The sequence below is a fragment of the Hypanus sabinus genome, chromosome 16 (genome assembly GCF_030144855.1).
Source record: "Hypanus sabinus isolate sHypSab1 chromosome 16, sHypSab1.hap1, whole genome shotgun sequence".
NCBI lineage: Eukaryota > Metazoa > Chordata > Chondrichthyes > Myliobatiformes > Dasyatidae > Hypanus > Hypanus sabinus.
Genome location: NC_082721.1, coordinates 16972332 through 16991312, shown reverse-complemented (window position 1 = coordinate 16991312; position 18981 = coordinate 16972332). Strand labels below are relative to the sequence as shown.

Genomic DNA, 18981 nt, shown 5'->3' with positions numbered 1-18981 from the left:
ATATTTTTAAAAAGTGCAGTCGTGTTCAAGGGTTCAATGTACATTTGGGAATCTGATGGCAGAGGAGAAGAAACTGTTCCTGAATTGTTGAAGTGGGAAGCACCAGAGAGACATTCTATAATGAGCACTGAACCAATTGCTTAAAATCAAATAACCTTGTTTCGTGTCTCAGGACTGAGTGTCACTGAGCCACCACCCCTACCCCCCCACGCTGCACCGCCCCATCACTCCTCCTCTCCCATGGCTCTCCATATTTGCCAATCATAGCATCCTTTGCTCCCTCCAGATTTACAAACTTGCTCTCCGCTCCATGTAGGTAGTGTGCCTAGTTATTTATACATCAAAGATTTCTGCACAGTACTCTGTTAGTAATAATAAAACTGATTCGAATTGGGGAATTTTACTTTGTAGTTTTTCACTTTTATAAAAGGTCGTTCTGTCAGTCCCCAGGGTCCCAACTAGCAAATGGCTGCTCAGCTGGGAGTTGAGGTCAGACACAGTGCAGAGAAAGTTGCTGCTTTCTTTTCGCAATTCAAGCTCTTCCTCGTGGTGCTTGGGCTCCAGATCTTCTTCAGCACCGGTTACGGTCTGCACTTGCTAGATTATGTAGTATGCAACAAATGGAGTCTCTGCACCTGTTTGGCATTGATGTCATAAGAAACCGGCATTGGGAGGATATCAGTGATAGTTTCCACCACCGTCCTTGTAATTGAGTGATTCTGAAGCTGTTGAGTCAAACCTCTTAGTACCAGCTGTGCCTCAGTTTTAACTAGTGAAAAGAAATCAATCAGCCAGCGCTAGGTGTTCCCTGTCATAGACTGTTGCTTACTGCATGGGTGAAAATTGACGGGACAAGAAAAATGAGATTTGGTGGAGAATGCCATAGAACATAGAGCAACACAATACAGCACAGAAATGGCCTGTAATATTGTGCCAAACTAAAACTAATGTCTAACTGAACTAATTCCTTCTGCCTACACTGAATCCATATCTTCTATTCTTTGCAGAGTCATGAGTCCCGTAGAAGAGCTTCTTAAATGTCTTTGTAATATTTGCCTCCACGGTCACCTCTGGCAGTGCAGCACTTTCTGTGTTTAAACAAAAGGCCCGCTTATCTCCTTTAATCTTGCCCACTCTTGCATTGAATGCTTGCCCGTTAGTGTTAATCATGTTGACTCTGAGGAGAAGATATTGGCTCACTTATATTACATTAATAATCATAGGTTGGGCACATAAATGTGGAAGTTTCAGGTCCAATTTTTGCATCTGATATGATTTTATGCGAATCTATTTTGCATCTCTTTTATGTCGATTTTATCTATTCTGATAAAATCTGAGTGGGCCTGTAGTGTTTTGGGAGGCGGAGGGTGCTGTCTGATCTTGTTTCTTGAGCTGCTTTTTCCCCAATGTGCATTTTTGCATTCCTCTTGCTATTGACCACCTTTATGTTAACCCTCTTTCAGCACAAAAATCACGGCGGTGTTGGGTCTACAGAGGGCCAGCACTAACTGAAAAAGTGAAGCAGCTATTGGCAGACTGCCAATTAGCCCTGCCAAGTTCAGCTTCCTGCTTTTAGTATTGTTGGGGGCAGTTTGGCTTTGACCTGTAGCATAATCATCTTGACCTTTCACCTTGGCAGCCATGGAAATGCAGTGACTGCACAGTACTGGAATCTAGGCCTCCCAAAGGTGCAAAACTGCCATTTGATCACTAGTTTGCTAAACTATTTGAAGGATATTCCCTTACATTATAGGGAAAGAGCTTTGTTTCCACTGGGCTCTTGGTATAAGTGAGTCAACTTTTTAAAATCGTTATTTTTGTATCTTGACCAACAAATTGCAGCCATTTTTTTTCCCAAAAGCATTGCTTCCTTAGAATTTCTTATGGTTATAACAGACCACTTGAAGCTAAACACAAATGTAATTTCATACTACTTGTGTCACGTAGGAATTTGGAGAAACAAGAAATGAACTTTGTTGAATGTCAAATCCATCAACTTCCTAAGTGGACATTGAACCTGTGAACATTACCTCACTTTTTTAATATATATTCTGTTTTTGCACGACTTTTGATCTATTCAATATATGTATACTGTAATTGATTAACTTATTACTATTATTTTTTCTTTTAGTATGTTATGTATTGCATTGAACTACTGCTAAATGAGCCAAGTGGCACATGCTGGTGAGAGTAATTCTGATACTGCATTTAATTGCATAATGGTGCTGACACTTTGCAATAGTTCAAGTAAGTTTAAAAAGGTTTTGTTGATGATTTTCACTTGTACTCGGTGTCTGAGGCTTCTCACTCAACCACAATTAGCCAGAATTGATGGATTTGTTGCTTTGATACTGTTTCTCCATGACAGCAATGTCCTGGTGCATTCAGAACTTGTTGTATGTAACAGTAGTAAATTGAAGATTCAAGTTTATTTGTCGTGTGTGCATCGAGACGTGCAGTGAAATTTATTGTTTGCGTTAGCTGCCAACGTACCCAGGGGAGTGCTGGGTGCAGCCCACAAGTTTCACCACATTTTCCAGCGCCAACAGAGCATGCCCACAATGCTCAGCTGAGCCAAAGCAGAACGCAAGAAACAATAAACAGCAAGCTCAAATAAAGGCCATTTCTTCCCTCCCATGCGTGCACACGCACAGTCCTTTAACCCCAGGGCAGGCCTCCTGTGGACATAGATCCTGGTCTGTAGACACTGGACTTCGACTACCCCAGACAACTCACAGAGATTCACAGACTTGGCCCAATGGGCCTGGAAATCTACAGATTAAATCAGCTTTATTAAGTTTTATTTGTCATGTGTAAATCAAAAGTAAAAATGTACAGTAAAATCCATTATTTGTGTCAACAACCAATGCAATCTGAAGATGTGCTTTGAAGCAAACCAGCAAGTTTTGCCATGCTTCCATTGTCAATGTGGAATGTCCACAATTTACTAATCCTAACCCATCGTCTTTGGAATGTGGGAGGAAGTCATGGAAGAAATGCACATGGTCACGGGGAGAAGGTACAAATTCCTTACAGACGACAGTGGAAATTGATCCCTGATTGCTGATCATTGGCTCTATAAAGCTTTGTGCTAACTGCTAAGCTACTGTGCTGCCCCACCCTTGCACGTGGACAGTAATTCTTTGATTATCTTAACTGTGCTGAAGGGTCAGGTCTGTTGAGAAAATTGTTCAGGAGAATTTATTGCTGCTTCTGTCTATTGACTGAGAGCTTTAGAAATTCTACATTAGAGGCCACCTCCTGTACCTAATAAAATGTGCACTGAGTATATAATCATGGGCTTCCTCTGCGGCAGTCCCCTTCTTAAAGGTTCAAGAGATGACTTCTGCATATCACTGTAATGCATGGTTATTTGAGCTACTGTTGCCTTCCTGTCACCTGGAACCAATCTGGCCATTCTTGGCATTCATGGCATTTTTGCACACACAACTGCCACTTGCTGTTCTTTTGCATGATTCTCTGTAAACCCTGGAGATTGTTGTGTGTGAAAATCCCGGGAGATGAGCGGTTTGTGAGATATTCAGTCCACCCTATCCGGCACCAACAATCATTTCTAGGCCAATGCATTTCTTCCTCATTCTGATGTTTACTCTGAATATCAACAGAATTTCTTGACCACATCTATATGCTTTTGTACATTGAATTGCTGCCACGTGATTGGCTGATTAGATAGTTACACTAAGAAATGGGGTGTACCTAGTAGAGTGGCTACTGAATGTATATCTAGCTAGAATGATGGAGTGGCTGTCCTGAGGAGAATTTACTTGCACGCAGCTCTGATTTGGTTAATGTATTGGGATTTTTAAACCTGGTGAATCTTTCAGTAAATGTTAAGGTTGACATCTACCCTTGGACATGTTTTCAATTTTTTTCCCACTGGAGGGCATAGATTTAAGGTGGGAAGGAAAACATTTAAAAGGGGCAATTTCTACATGTGGAGGGTAGTACGTAGATGGACCAAGCTACCAGATAAACTAATTGAGGCAAGTACAGTAACAACATGGAGAAACTTTGGGTAAGTACATGGATTGAAAAGGTTCAGCAAAATATCGGACAAGGTTAGATGGGTACCTTGATTGGCATTAATTAGTTGGGCCGAATGGCCGGCTTCTGCACTGAGATGACTCGTTTGCTTTCCTTCATGTTGATTGTGTTGGTGCATAATTCTTTGAATCTCTTACGACTATTATTTTAAGAATGAGACACCTGCAGGATGCCAGGCAATGGAGAGATTGTGGAGATGACATGTTGGATTGGCACCTGAGCCCTGTGTTGTTTAATCCAATGATAACCCCTTTATTTCATTTTGGATCTCATACCTGAGTGCAGTCACACTGACTGATTATGAATCGATAAGCTTCAGAGAGAAAAAGAAGTGGAGAAGAGAAGCTACTTGGTATCTTTCTTCCTAAAGATGGAACTTTAAGCCCACCTGTGGTATCGCTGTTATAGAGTCATAGAAAAGCACAGAACAGAAATGGCCATTTGGCCCATCTAGTCTGTGCTGCACCATTTCAACTGTCTACTCCCATTGACCTGCACCAGGACCATAGCCCTCCATACCCTGACCATCCATGTACCTATTCAAAATTCTCTTAAATTTATCCTAGCCGAGCCCAGCTAACTCAACATAAATGGAGATTCCAACCCCTCTGGTTGCCAAGTTGTGTCTGACAGCAGCTCCCAGAAAGAAAAAGTACTCTCGCTGTGTTTTACTGCTCTGTTTCCATATTGTCCAGGATCATTGAGGGTCACATTTAAAAATTGATTTTGAGCAAGAATTGTAATGAATAGACAGTGGCCCTCAGATCACATACATAGAAATCAGAATTTGAAAGCTTTCACTGTATATAGTTGTTTCTTTAGCCAAACACTGTGCTCAGAAAATAACTTCTCTCCTTTTCATGAACTGTATTTTAAGTGTAACTGATCAAGTGGCCTTATGTCTCCATGCACTGATGGCTATCATAAATGAAATGAGTTCAGCAAAGTCTTTTGGTTCAGATCCCATTGGATCGGGTTCAGCCTCAGCTGGAATATCATTTTTCAAGTGAAGTTGGTTTTGAATCCCTAACTTGTACTATTGGCTGAATAAGGAAAGCTGTGTGCTCTTGCTTCTCCTATGACCCATGTTCAGTTCTGACATTGATTGGTGTCTGTGTTCTTGCATTATGCCTAGAGCTCTGGTGCTGTGGTTTCCTGCCTTGTCTCTCAGATATGCTGGTTGGTAGGTTAGTTGACCATTGTGTAGTGTAGTATAGCCAGGTTGGGAGCTGATGAGCATGCATGAGGGAAAAGACTGAAGATCACGATTTTCAAGATTCAAGGATATTTATCATGTGCACGATGAAACTCGCAGAGAAATGCATCATTTGGGTTAACAACCAATACACACAAGGATGTACTGGGTGCAGAATGCCCACAATGCTTGGCAACAGAACACATCCACCCTCATGTGCCTACACATGCTTCCAATCCCAGGATAAGCAGTTTCCAGCCTCCAGTGGACTTAGGGTGCTTCAACTTCCTCAGTGGACTCGCAGAGACTCGGTCTTGGCAGCTCCAGCTGTCGGGCCTCAAGTTCCAGATTCCCGATTGACCATCGGGCCTCATTCGTTGGCATTGACCCCAGAGCCCTCCAATCACTGTATACAAGGCCTTGAACCTCAGGTGCGCTGATGACGGGACCTTGAACTTTGGTCTCACTAATTTGGATACTTAGGGGATAATTAGACCTTGTTCATCCTGCTTGTATGGAATTCTGACTCCAGAACCCACCGACAACTTGCTGACCTGGAGGTGTGGCCACCAGCCCTCGTCCACGCCACATGCACAACATGCTGGAGGAACTCAGCAGGCCAGGCAGCATCTATGGGGGGGAAAGTACAGTCGACATTTCAGGCTGAGGCCCTTCGGCAGGATTGGAGATAAAAAGATGAGTAGATTTAAAAGGTGGGGGAGGGGAGAGAGAAACACTAGGTTATCCATGCTGGACTGCTGGCCTAACATCCAACCACGGATGTCCAATGTCCACCTCCTGCAATAGGTTGCAGGAAATGAGATTGCTTTCAGAGCTAGTGGGTTGCATGGCCTCACAAAGTTAGCATCAGTATGGGGAAAAATGGCTTGTATTTCTATGGAGCCGTACTATGTTTCTCAGCCACCCCAAGGTGCTACTTAAAGTGCAGTCATGTAAGCACATGCTTCAGTCATGTTTGCACAGCAGAATCCTCCAAGAAACATTGCTCCAAGGGGGAATAGTCACTACTCTTGTATCTCGGGTGGGCTGAGCTTTGGCTTCTAGCCCAATCATTTGATGTATGCCCAGGAGGGCAGCACTTCAGCTGAAATTATGCATTCCAATTATAGAATTAAACAGTTGTAACTTCTCAATCAAAGACCAAAATCCTACCAAAGTTCAAAGTAGATGTTATCAAAGTACGTATATGTCACCATATACTACCCTGAGATTCATTCTCTTGAAGGTAGTCATTGTAGATGCAAAGAAACGCAATGGAGTCACTGAAAAACTACACACAAAGTCGGACAAACAAGCAATGTGCACGAGAAGATAAACTGCAAATTCAAGAGGAAAATTAATAGCTAATAAATATTAATGGTTTACTTTTTATTTAGCAATCCAGTACAGTCCAAAGATGTACCAGTTGATAGGTTAATTGGTCATTGTAAATTGTCCCACGATTAGTCTAGGGTTAAATCCTGGGATTTTAGGGCTGGAAGGGCCTATTCTGTTTTGCATCTTGGATGAATACATAAAATTCATCTACAACCTGTTTTCTATCATCTGGCTGGGATCGGAGGACATGCCCTGCCTGAGCTGGTGGGTCTTTCCTGCATCTCTGCATTTCATACCTCTGACATTCTCATCCTTTAAAAGTTCCCTTTCACTCAGTCATCAGAAGATCTACAGTTTCTCCCCATGATCATCTGGGTTTCAGCCTGTCAGGGACCCTCCTACCCTCTTGTAAGATGGGCGAGTTGGGAAGGGGGAATTGATCCAATGCTAGTTTTCAAATCTTGGACGCTCAACTTCACTCACCCCATCACTGAACTGTTCCCACAACCTGTCGACGCACTTTCAAGGACTCTTCATCTCATGTTCTTGATATTTATTCCTTGCTTGTTTATAATTATTCTTTTTTCTTTCTGTATTTGTACATCGGTCTTTCATTGATTTTATAGCGTTTCTTGTGTTTTCTGTGAATGTCAAGAAAATGAATCTCAGGGTTGCCTATATGTATGTATTTTGATAATAAATTTACTTTGAAAGGCTTTTGCTTTCAAGGTTTCCAAGTGGATTTGATAGGATAATTAGAATGGGGGATGTGGTTTTCCAATAATGGGCAGTGGAGGGAAAACTGAAGAGGGGAAGGTACACAGCAAATAGAACTGTTCTGACCTACAGGCAAATGCTATGATCAATTCTGGAGGATGAAAACTTAAACTCAGTAGTATCGTGGTTAGCATAATGCTGTTATAGTGCCAGCAACCATTACTTTCTGTAAGGAGTTTGTACATTCTCCCCATGACTTCTTGGGCTTTTTATCTCCCATTCCAAAGACCTACTGGTCATGGGCTAATTGGTCACATGGATATATGGACATCATAGGTTCACTGGGCTTGAAGGGCTTGTTACCGTTCTACATCTCTAAATAAAATTTTTAAAAAATTCAAGTTTAATTATCATTCAACTGTACAGGTATACAGCCAAATGAAACAGTGTCCGCTGGGAGGGGGGGGGGTCAAAGTGCAACCCTCATTTATCAGTAGTCTTAACACAGCACAAGGCCTGATATAAGATTGCAAAATATATTTAAATAACTTGTGGAGCATTGGCAATTTGTCTAGATCCCTTTTTGCTATTGGACATGAGACCTCTTGTTTTCTGTCCTTTTGGGGATGAGACCACACGCGCTTCAGATTTGCCAGATGCAAAGTGGTGATTGTTTTTCACCACCAGAAAATCTGTCAGCAAAGCAAACAGCTTGGGAGAGGTCATTTATTCAGGAGAGCAAGTATGCGCCACCTACCCTCAGAGAATACCTGAGAGGCCAGAAATGAAATTTTGTTAAGGCTCTCATTGTCTGTAGAGTTTGTTAGGATAAGTTTCTATGAAGGCAATTCTCCGATGAATAAGTCCTTTATGGGGGTGGGAAAGAAGCTGCCAGGAGAGAGAAAATCACTACCAGGTGTTCAAAAATAAAATGCTGCAGATGGTAGAAGTCTAGAATAAAGACAGAAGATGCAGGAGATTTCTGAAGAAGGTTATCACCCCAAATCATCAACTATCTATTTGTTTCCAAAGATGCTGCCTAATCTGCTGAGTTCATCCAGCATTTTGTGTGTGTGTGTGTGTGTGTGTGTGTTTTTTTTATTTTCCGGCATCTGCAGAATTTCTCAGGTTTATGAAATGTTCCAAATATCCAGCAAGTTGGGCAGCATCTGTAGTGAGTGGACATGGTTTGATATGTTAGGTCACTAACCTTCCATCAGAACAGATGGTCATCGGCTTAATTTTTTTTTAGTTTAGTTGAAGTCAAGGCGCAGTGGCAAGTCCACTGGAGAAGTTAAAGGCCTAGGGTCTGTTGGTCCATGACTCTGCTGGAGGCCTGTAGGCGGCCTGTCTTGGGATTGGAGGACTGCATTTCTTTGTGCGTGGGTGGGAAAGATGTTGTTTTGTTGCTGTTGTTCTGCTGTTGCTTGCGTGTTCTGTGAACATTGTGGGCACACTGTGTTGGCACATAATGTTTGGTGACTCTTGCAGGCAGCCCCCAGCACAACCTTGGGTTGTGTTGAATATTAATGAAAAATGCATTTCACTGTATGTACATGTAATGAATTAATCTGAGATATTTATGATCAATAACCGTTTTCTCTATAAGTTTCATCGCACAGGAAGAAGCTGACACAACTTGTGTAGATGTTTTTAAAAGGAGCTAGTTAAAAGTGACAAGAAGAGGCTTCACAGTAGTGTGTCTAATAAACCTGCTGTCTCAGAGCCAGACACCTGATCTTGGATGCTGTCACTTTGAGGTTTACATGTTCTCCCTGTGGGTTTTCTCCAAGGACTCCTGTTTCCTCCCACATCCCAAAGACGTGCAGGTTGGTAGGTTGTTTGGCCGTGGTAAATTTCCTACTATGTGGCTGAGTGGCAGAATCATAAGAGTTGAAGAGAATGAAGGTGAACCAAAATGAACAAATTCTTTAAGCAAGGGGTCCGTGGACCCCAGGTTGGGAACCCCTGCTCTAGAATGGGTGTAAAATGGGGGGTTGATGCTCACTGTGGACCTGATGGACTAAAACATCTGTTTCTCAAGTTCAAGTTTACAGTCATTCAACCATACATGGGTGTATAGCAACATGAAATGTCGTTGCTCTGTGGCCGAGTTGCAAACTACAGTAAAGGTGTCCTCCGCTTTAGGAAAGTTCACTTTACGCCACTTCGCTTTTACAAAAGACCTACACTAGAAACCTGTTTTCACATTACAAAGAAGATTTTTGCTTTTACGAAAATTTTCCCATATAAATTAATGGTTCTTCGCTTTGCACCATTTCGGCTTAAGAAAGGTTTCATAGGAACGCTCTACCTTTGTAAAGGGGGTGGGGGAGAACACCTGTACTTATCATCACACGCAGTACATATAGTTATAATACAGTCACAACATATGTATATAGTTATAATATAATGTATACAGTCACAACTAGAAGTCCCTGAGTGCCATGGATGGCCTGAACATTGTTGGTGCATGGCATGTTGGCTTTGACCCAAGTTTCTGTAAGAATAAGCATGTAGCAGTTTCTCATCTCGTGCTGGGTTAGGTGAGGATGAAGGTAATCCAGTTTGTTTCTCGGGGAAGAAACACTGGAAAGCAGTATTGACGGGACAGCCGACCCCAGGGGCTAACCTTCTAACCTCACGCGGATTCCAGTGAACGCTCTCAGCCACTTTCTGTGCTGTATTTCTATTAATGATGAAATGGCAGGGCACAATGGCAAGCTGTTCCTGTGGGGTAGAAACCCAATCTTGGGTAAATTAGCTGTGTCTGAGCTGTATACTCGACACTTGCTCTCAATGACTTCTTGCAGCAAAACACGGCACAAATTTGTTTCTTCAAAGCTGAAAGTCAATAACATCCATCTGATTCAGTTGTCAGCACTTTGCCCATGGCTTTTTTCAATGTGGATTTCTTAAACCTGGTGCCTAATATTAACCACTGCTAACCATCAATGCAAAGCATTTTTTTCAATAACCTGGCTTTATTGCAATGCAAGGCTGCTAGAGTACCTTGGCCGGAAAAAGATGTGCTTTCATAACATCTTCCTCATCTCTCTTTTGGATGCCATAAAGCACCATGTTGTCAAATTGTTGAGGCAGTAGTTTCTGCGAAACATGGCAAATATAAATCAGATGTGATCAAATCGTGGAGCTGACTTGTTGAGTTGAATGCCTTAAATTTGCTCCTATATCTTTTGACCAAATAATTTGAGCACAGCAAGATCCCACAGATGAGGTGAGGATATGATATTCTACACTTTGGAAAAAATCAAGTTTAAATTTTTTTTCCCCTTCCCCACTTGGGCTCCCCTTTTACCTCTTCTCTCCCGCCTCTCATGTCCCACTGGAGCCCCTCCTCTTTCCCTTTCTCCCCATGGTCCACTCTCCTCTTCTGTCAGATTCCGTCAGTCCTTTAGCTTTTCCACCTATTACCACCCCGCTTCTCACTTCATCCTCCCTCCCCAATTCACCTATGTTCCTCCTCTCCTGGCTTCACTATAAAACATAGGAGCAGTATTAGGCCATTCAACCCACTGAGTTCTCCGTCTTTCAGTCATGGCTGATTTATTATCCCTGTCAACCCCATTCTCCTGCCTTCTCCCTGTAACCACTGATGCCTTGACTCATCAAGAATCTATTAACCTCCATTTTAAATATACCCAAACACTTGCCTCCGCAGACATCTGTGGCACTTAATGCCATAGATTCACCATTCTCTGGCTAAAGAAGTTTTTCACCTATCACCTAGCTTGTACTTCTTCCTTCCCCCCCCCCCCCCCCCCACCCTACCCCACCTTCTTATTTTGGCTTCATTCCCCTTCCTTTCCAGTCCCGATGAAGGGTCTCAACCTGAAGCATCGGTTCTTTATTCATTTTCATGTATGCCTGTAACATTAGTGTAGATTTCCAGCATCTGCAGAAACTTTGTGTAAAACGTACATATTGACTGGGCATAGGATTAAAATCACATCTCCAATTCTATTCGAAACATCATGGGTTCCTTTATACCCCTTGTAGAAGGAAGATAGGGCCTGGGTTTAAAGCCTTAATCTAAAAAATGTAGTGTATACTCTTGTGTGTATGCTATGCCTCAGAAAAGAGGGATGTCCATTTAGGACAGAGATGAGGAATTTCTTTAGCCAGAGGGTGGTGAATATGTGGAATTCATTGCCATAGATGGCTATGGAGGCCAAGTCATTTAAAGCAGAGGTTGATGGATTCATGATTGTAAGGTTTACAGGGAGAAGGCAGGAGAATGGGGTTGAGTGGTATGGCATTCCTTGATGGAATGGCAAAGCAGACCCATTGGGCTGAATGGTCTAACTCTGCTCTTGTGTCGTAAGGTTTTCTTTAAGACCCTTGGGTGTCTTGAATAATACCTGTCTCCAAAGTCTGCTGACTTTGTATTGTGCGCAGTCATACAGTAGTATAAACTGCATGGAAGAACATTCCTATGGGACTGTTGCAAAGAGAAGTTCAAGCTTGAGCTTGTTTTTCAGTCCAGTTTCTTTACTGATTAACTCTAGCAAAGAACAGGACAGCTGAACAGGTTTTATAGTCTTTTTGAATGTGTACATGTCGGTAATATATCCTAAAATTTTAATTATCCTTTAATGTTTTGCTCATTCCCTAAACATGAGGTAGCATGACTTTGAAGAAAAACTCTTATCTCCTATTTTAATGGTCACCAGTGAGCAACACCACGACAGAGCAAAAGGTTATTTATAGCTATTCCATGCAAAGAGCCATACGATATAGGAGCAGAATTAGGCCATTCAGCCCATCAGGATCTACTCCGCCATTTGATCAAAGGTGTGAGGAATTTACTTTCTCTTGCATTCTCCCCATAACCTTTCGATACCCTTGCCAGTTTGTAAAAATTGAAAAAAATAATCTTCAGAGATTTCAGTATTAATTTATTTTGATATTGTTACAAGATCATTAATTATGGAGTAAAGATGGCGTTATTACTTGTGAGGAAGCAGCGTAAAGCTCCAGTTACCTGACTACAGGAGTAGTTGATTTCGAGACGGTGCTTTGGAGTTTCAGTAGATGGTTTTCTCAGATGAGGTGTTGTGATATTTCTTTGTGGAGATGTTGAGCAAGTTGTGCCTAAACTCTGAACTTTAGACAAACGAGTGTTGATCTCTTTGAAACAAGATTAGCAACTGGAGCAGTGGAGGACCTGAGTTTGGATCTTGTGACCAAGAATGTAATGGATAAGGAGAAGGGCCATCTAGCCGTTGAAGTGCGCTTTGCCATTTATGTATCCTTAGAATAAAAATGTGATTCAGAGTGTAAAATGCCATGAGGCCAGTTACTGCAGATCATTTAAAAAATGAAATGGAAAGAGGAATTTCTTCTCCAAAATGTTCTCTACTGTGGAGAGATATGAATGCTAAGTGTAATAGGGCTTTAAATTTTCAGTTTTTGGTTTAGTTTGAGGACTTTTTTGTCCTTGTTTTGGTGGTGTTGGGTGAAAGAAGTAATTTTTAGTTGTTTTAAAAAAAACTTTATTCAAGAAGCTCCATATCTGTTTGTCTCTACCAAGCACAATTAAGTTTAAATGCACAATAAATGCAAAATGGCTTTGTTTTTTCTGTATTTCAGCATCTTTCATACCATTTCAAAAGCGTTTAGTTTTCTCTCCCATTTCCATCTATGCTTTTATTCTTCTGATTTGTTGACAACAATGACCAGGGAAGATGGGATTGGTAAGTGACCTGTGAACACTTCGAAAGCCTCGTGAGCCATGCTGAAAGTGAAAGGATTGAAAAATATGTATTTGACATGGTAGCCATTTACTGCTGGCAGAAAATAAACTAATTTCTAGGTAGACCTTTGCGGGGCAGGGGTTGTTATCTCTGTTTTTATTGCCAAATAGAAAGAAAATTGAGGTACACTTCTAGAACATAGAACGCTACAACAGAGTTTGGACCCTTTAGCCCAAAATGTTGTGCCAACCTTTTAATTTGCTCTAGGATTAATCTAACCCTTCCCTCCTACATAGCCCTCCCTTTTTCTATCATTCATGAGCCTATATAAGTGATTCTTAAATACCCTTAATGTATCTGCCTCTATCACCACCCTGGCAGGATGTTCCACGCACTTGCCCCTCTCGGTGTAAAGAACTTTGCTCTGATGTTCTCCACTGTGCTTTCCTCCAATCACCTTAAACCTATACCACCTTGTATTAGCCATAGAAGATCAGGTTTCAAGGGATTGGTGAGGAAGGTGACCTTAAAAGCTACCATAATGTTATTGAATGATGGAGGTTTAAAGGGCTTTGCAGCTTATTCCTGTCGTACTGTATTTCCTCCTGTTCGTGGTCAGACAAACAGGCTAAGTCTCTGGCTCAGACCCCCCAGCCTGATTCACGAGTCAGCTGATCTGTCAGTGCAGTTGGTGTGTTAATGAAGCTACAGTTTCACTGAGTTAGTGTGGACTTTATTGTTTATCACTGGCTCCTTTTGGCCTCTGTTAATGTGTGGAGTTGAGATTGAGGATAAGGTTGTATTTAGCTGTAATTATTTTCCTGTAGTTGAATATTCAATGTAGAGAGGTTGCATCAGAGAGGTATCAAGGGGCTAATTTAGCCCATGAGATTGTGCTGTGTGTGAGCGGTCTCCCTTAGGGGACATGAGGTCATGCATTTGGGTTGGGGAGAAGTGAATAGATATTCATATTCTCCCTTCTCATCAAGCTCTTGACATTATAAAATTTGCACTGAAGCCTCCTTCAATTTGAATTTTCACTCATTTGAATTGTGTAAATATAGCCCACGTTAACCAAATCTACTCATTAAGATGGGTAGCTGGCCTCTCTGCATGAAATTTTACTTTCCAAGTTGACATTTGGTTTATTGATCTGATCAAAAATTCCTACTTACTGTCAAAATAATTGGATGGCTCACTCTGTGATTTGAGTAATTACTAGAAGAACATTATTGTGGTTTAAGTTACTTTAGCAATAGAACGTGTACTGCCACTCTTGGGAGTCTAGGCCTTGATTATTTCCATTCAGCACAAATTCAAATGTCAGTTGAAATGAAAGACTGTCAGGTGGGACGGTTGATATATTGCCCATGTAGTTAGTGTTAAGTAATGAATGCAATATAATCATACGCATTGCTAATGAGAATGGGAGGTTGAATGGATTAGTACCTGATTTCTTAGGCTTAACCTTGTCCAATTGGGTGTGATCCACCAGCATAGAATTTGCTTGCCTGCAGCCATTTTCAATGGGTGTGAATTGACATTTCTTCATTTAGGTAAGTTCATTTGGAGAAAGGATGGCTTGCAATGCTTAAAGATGGCCAGACAGAGCACGTGTTTGTTTGGATATGCTGTCCGTCTAAAGATAGTACATCTTTGCACACTGCATTCCTGTAAATGCCAGTGCACAGACAATGAGTTTGATGTGCTAAGAATGTAGGAAAAGATCTATTTTTGGAGAGTTTTTCAATTTGCAACGGAGCCTTGGACTACCTGAGTAATTCTTCTTTGCAAACTGAAATCAGGAATGCCTTTTAATATAATAAAAAATGGGATTAAGAGCTCAGAGCTGTAAGTGGAGCTCCAAACTACCGGTCAAAGAGATGGTTGATGGGAGAAAGAAGATCGTCAGACCAGAAGTTGGGATGCAGAAAGATCTCAAGATGAAAATTATATTGCTGTATAACATTAAGGGCGATTGGCTTCCCTGCTCCAAGTACTTGCTTGCGGTAGATGACATCTATGGAAAATCATTGGAAGGTATCTTTTCTGTGAAGAACACCAAATTAAACTAACTCCCTTGTGGTCTTTGGGAAGGGAAGAATGATAACAGATGAGGTGCCCAAATGTAGAGGAATATTTTGATTTCTACAAGTGTTCTTCCTTACATTCTGGTTAAGTTCAAAGTAATTTGTTATCAAAGTATGTATATGTCACCAAATACTACCCTGAGATTCGTTGTCTTGCAGGGCGAACAAAGTACAATAGAATCAGTGGAAAAACTACACACCAACGAAGAGTGACAAGTAACCAATATGTCCAGCTGTGCAAATACATAATAATGCTGAGAGCATGAGTTGTAAAGTCTTTGAAAATGAGACCATAGATCGTGTTCAAGGATCATTTCAATGTTGTGAGTTAAGATATTCACACTGGTTCAGGAGCCTGATAACTGTGTCTGAACCTTGAAGCAACAAGGATGTTCAATGTATCAGCTTTGAGTCTTAGCACTTGTGTTTGTTGTTTGGTGGAAAATGCACTTGTGCTACATCCTCTGTCTATTGGTTTCTTTTGCCCTTCACCAAACTCTTTAATTGCAATATAGCCACCAGTATGAAGACGGTGTTACCAGCATCGCTTCTGAAATGGGGCCACTGAGTCACAGAAAAGCAAAACTGTATTTATGGGCCTGAAAGTACATAATGTATTGTTGATGTCAATTCTGATGTCTAATCTATAGTGTACACGTTGTTTTCCATTACCCTGCTGGCATGTACAACGCCACACCACTGTGTCTGCATCCGGTGCACTCATTCTCCTGGCCTTGTGTCAGCACCTGGTGCTCTATCTGGGTTCAATCTAGATAAGTCACTCTGTCGATAAAGGTATCACATCAGAATGAGCTTTAATAATTTAAGGCCTTAGCAGTGTAAATAAGTGCACTGAAAGGGAGACTTTCAAGGTCTGGAGATTAATGAGGTTGGCCACTAATATCAGCAGGAAAAGGGCTTTCTCTATTGGAAAGGATTTAACTTTGTGGTTACCCATAGCAACATATAAAACGGGGTATATATGTATACTTGAGATTTAATTCCGGCGTTAAGCAAGTTAATCAGTTTTGAGCTAATGAAATGCAAACTTTGTTCTCGTGAAATTCTTCATAAAAGGGATAGTTTCACAGAAGTGCACAGTTGTCTGTGGTCATGAGTGCAAAAGCCTGGGATTCTTTTTCAAACAGATGCGATATTGTGATGGTGTGTTGGATGTTGGGTTTTGTTTATATTAGTTGTTCATATTGATATTTATTGACTGAGTGGATAATAGTATTGAGGAACAATATGTTAATCTCACTGTGTGGTTCGGGTAATCAGACTTGAGTTTGGGACATTCTGTTATTCTTTCATTCTTCATGGGAATTACTGCTTGGTAAATCACTCCCTGATAATTAAACACACCTCCCCTTTTAGGGTTTCCTTCACTACTTTTCCACTCCAACAGTATTGATCGAGTCAATAAAGTCACCATTATTTGTGTTTTATTTCACCACAGAGTATTGCACTAAAATCAGATATAAAAACTGAGGTGGGGTGGGGGGGGGGGGGTTGCTGAAGGCTGAGGTCTGTTTCGGCTATTACTGGTATCTGTACTATGAATATTAATTCATCAAAATGTGGTGGTAAAATTTGAGAGGTTTTCTGGTTCTTTTGATTTGGGTATTCCCTGTACAGCAGTGGTTAAGCATAAACTGAAAACGGGCTGAGCAATCCCAAGAGCATATTCTGCCAGTTAGTGAGGCTGATTGTGATTGAATTCCACATAGCTCCTTATCTCTTTTATTTTGGCTAAAAAAATCTAATCATCCCAGGTCCGAAGTTAAGCGTTGACTTGGCATCAATTGCTGCTTGCGGTACTGCACTTTATATTTCTCGTGGAGTGGAGGGGGGGGGGGGCGGGGTGTGTGTGTGTGTGTTCGTGTTCGCAAGAGTATAGGCTGGCTGTAATTTTTAGACCAGGCCCCAACCCTACCAATGCCCTCTCATCCGTGAAGTGGTTGGAAGTACCTTGCTGGGTCTGCCAACTGCATCGTCAAAAGGAAAGGAAAATGGTTCTGGGGTTTGAGGATCTTTAGTCTGGCTCATGGTGCCGTGAGTAGCTCTGGATGGGTCTTGAGGTGGTGCAGGGTAGTTTTCCTAAATTTACTATGGATTTTGGTACTTGTTTCAAAGGATTTATTGTTAGCTGAATGATGCTCTCGCGTCTAAAACTTCCAGGAATGGAGAATGAGGGAAGAGTGAAATGCAAAACTAAATATAATTAGCAAAGTGTTGTGATGCTGCAATTCTATGCATGGATTCTAGTAACATGATGCTTGTTAGTTTAGGACCTTTGAAACTGTCAAAGGAATTGCCACATTCTCTGTACATCTCAAGGTCTTTCATGTTCTGTCAAGATATAAATAATGCACACGTTGAAGCTCCAGTATTCTTCTTTAGATGTTTTGGAATTGTCTTGGCATTTTATGATAGATTTAAGGGGAGATTGCCCCTCTATTGAATTGCTGTGTGTTATAGTGGTTTAAGTCCAGAGGTAGCGGTTCAACTCCTACCCAAGCACCTGTGGAATTATGATCACCAAACTACTGATGAATCATTTGGGGACCTTACTCATTTTGACTCCAGACCTGTAATAATGTGGCTGGCCCTGAAATGGCCGAGAACCAATGTCACAACAATATAAGTGCTGCAGGGGTTAAAAAAGAATGGGTCGTCACCATCTTCTTCAGGACGATTAAGGGTGGATATAAATACTGGCCTTGTCAATTCACACCAGCATACTGAAAAATTGAGTTTAAAAAAAATATCAAGTCACGAGGGAAATAAGTCATACAGATATAATAAATTATACACATTCTGGAAATGCAGAACAACACACACACAATGTTGGAGGAACTCAGCAGGTCAGGCAGCATCTATGGAGAGGAATAAACAGTCGAGGATTTTGGCCAAGAACTCAGGACTCATGAGAGGAGTAAGCTACATGCCTTGTGCCAGGTATGTTCTCTCTTGCTTGATTTGTAGTTTACTTTGAGTCCAAGGAAGAAACATTTTGCTTGCAGTTACAAGCTCAGGCTGAGCCTATAGGCTTCAGTTATATGCCATACATTTAAAGTTTATGCACAGACACAGGCAGAATTCCAGTTATTAAAGGTCTCCTCCGGAGAAGGGTTTGGCGGGGGGGGGGGGGGGGGGCGGAAATCTCATAGAAACCTGTTGAATGTTGAAAGGCTGACATGGTGTGGATGGATGTGGAGAGTTTGCTTACTATATTGGGGGAGTCTAGGGCCAGAGGGCACAACCTCAGAAGAGAGGGACATGCATCTAGAATGGCGATGAGGAGGAATTTCTTGAGTCGGAGGGTGGTGATTCTGTGGAATTCGTTGCCCCAGGCAGCTGTGGAGACTGGGATCATTGGGTGTACTTGGGGTGAAGGCCGATAAGCTCATGATTAATCAGGGTATGAAGGGTTACGGGGATAAAGCCAGAGAATGGGACTGGAAGGGAAATAGATCAGCCTTGATCAAATGGTGGAGCAGGCTTGATGGGTCAAATGGCCAAACTCTGCTCATATGCCTTATAGTCCTGTGGTCTAATTTTTTTAAAAACACTACAAGACATGGGAACCAAGCAGGCTAATTAAGATATCGTCCAATAGTGGTGACTAAATATTTTAAGTTTGCATTCCACTGTAACAACGGCTGTTGAGTGACCTTGTTTGTCAGCGCAATAGTTGCCATTTTGATTGCCGTTTGTACAGTTGCCGAGGTAATCCTTCCTGGAGCAGATGCTGATGCTCGTCATTTCACAAGAATGTTAAAATGAAGGGTTGTAAGCAATTTGTAAGATGCTATTAATCAGATTTATGCCCTGAAAAGGCCAAAGTAGTCTCATT

The 18981-nt window shown here is 41.6% G+C and overlaps 1 protein-coding gene across 2 annotated transcripts in view; it reads left to right on the top strand.

Annotated features, from left to right (window-relative positions):
* Window positions 1–18981, top strand: part of LOC132406031 (TLE family member 5-like) — a 159823-nt gene that overhangs the window by 8322 nt on the left and 132520 nt on the right. The gene's annotated exons all lie outside the window — the stretch shown is intronic.